Source organism: Pseudomyrmex gracilis, unplaced genomic scaffold, assembly GCF_002006095.1.
Source record: "Pseudomyrmex gracilis isolate BER0280 unplaced genomic scaffold, ASM200609v1 scaffold_381, whole genome shotgun sequence".
Taxonomy (NCBI): Eukaryota; Metazoa; Arthropoda; class Insecta; order Hymenoptera; family Formicidae; genus Pseudomyrmex; species Pseudomyrmex gracilis.
Genome location: NW_018020965.1, coordinates 81752 through 82960, shown reverse-complemented (window position 1 = coordinate 82960; position 1209 = coordinate 81752).

Sequence of the window (1209 nt, the reverse complement as noted above, 5' to 3'; positions counted from 1 at the left end):
GTTTGAGGCCAATTGTGAATGTATTAACAAATGAATCGTATTTTCTTTAATTTAAACTACATTCGAATAGTGTTTAAAAAATATATCTGTAAGAATTTTCAGTGAAGAAATATTTACAATCCTTAGTACGCTTCAAACTTGACTTCAGAAAGATCTGTATTTTCTCATTACTTAAGGTGCATCGCGTGGAGATTGCATGTTTGGATTTACATTTCTGTGTGTGTGAGTTGATCGTTTCCGAGATATTTTAGCGTTTCCGGACTTTTTGAAAATCCTGTATGTAGTAACAGTCTAAAACCTTTTTTTCGTTTTTCTGGTATTCTTATGTTTTATGCAATTCTTTATATTCTTTTTTTTTCTGGAGAAGCGTTTTTTAATTCTAATTAATAAGGTTACAAAACTTTAGAATTACAAAAAAATGTCAGTAAAACAGAACGTTTTAGCATCCTCTTAAGCCTTAAGGGGATTTTACAGTCTTAAATCTGATAAAACTGAATTTTTGCGCACACTGATCTTTTTTTTGGTTGTATGAATTGACAAATCCTTTTTTTTACGATTACAGTACATACAATAAGGAATCTGGGAAGTTCAAGTTTATATAACGAAATGAAAAAAATGGAAAGTTTTAAAACATTTGTTTTCATTTTGTTATATAAATTTGGACTTCCCGTATCTCTTATTATATGTAGTTTAATTGTAGAAAAGGATTTGTCAATTCATACAGCCAAAAAAAAAAGATTAGTGTGCGCCAGAACTTCAGTTTTATCGATAAAACAGATCCATTTTGGAATCCTCTTAAGGCCCTTGCACAATGCGAAGAAATAGCGATAGCAATAGAAATAATACCAGCTTTATAAAATTTAGTTTTCTAAATAACTAGAAATCTAACATTCGGAAATACACACGTATCAATGCAGATCGAAACACGGAATAGGCAATAGCGATAAAATTTCCGACCAATTAGAATTCTGTGTTTATCGTCTATTGCTATTGCTATTCCCTCGCATTGTGAAAGGGGTTTTACACGTCACTATAATGAGTGTTTGCTAGATGATCTTATAGAACAAATAATAATAATAGCTTTTCTTTATCTTGTATTGAAAGCCATATATAACATTGGGTGTGTTTAGCCGAAGTTAGCGCTACGTAGCGGCTTCATGTAGCAGTTGCAATTGCTGCGTTACTTCTGCTGGACAGTATTGCTACGCG